The sequence below is a fragment of the Cystoisospora suis genome (genome assembly GCF_002600585.1).
Source record: "Cystoisospora suis strain Wien I chromosome Unknown contig_1497, whole genome shotgun sequence".
Lineage (NCBI taxonomy): Eukaryota > Apicomplexa > Conoidasida > Eucoccidiorida > Sarcocystidae > Cystoisospora > Cystoisospora suis.
Genome location: NW_027154297.1, coordinates 22599 through 22868, shown reverse-complemented (window position 1 = coordinate 22868; position 270 = coordinate 22599).

Below are 270 nucleotides of genomic sequence, written 5' to 3'. Positions count from 1 at the left end.
ATAGATAGATAGGCATGGTGGATAGGTTAAAGATAGATAGATAGATAGGCATGGTGGATAGGTTAAAGATAGATAGATAGATAGGCATGGTGGATAGGTTAAAGATAGATAGATAGATAGATAGGCATGGTGGATAGGTTAAAGATAGATAGATAGATAGGCATGGTGGATAGGTTAAAGATAGATAGATAGGTAGATAGATAGGCATGGTGGATAGGTTAAAGATAGATAGATAGATAGGCATGGTGGATAGGTTAAAGATAGATAGAT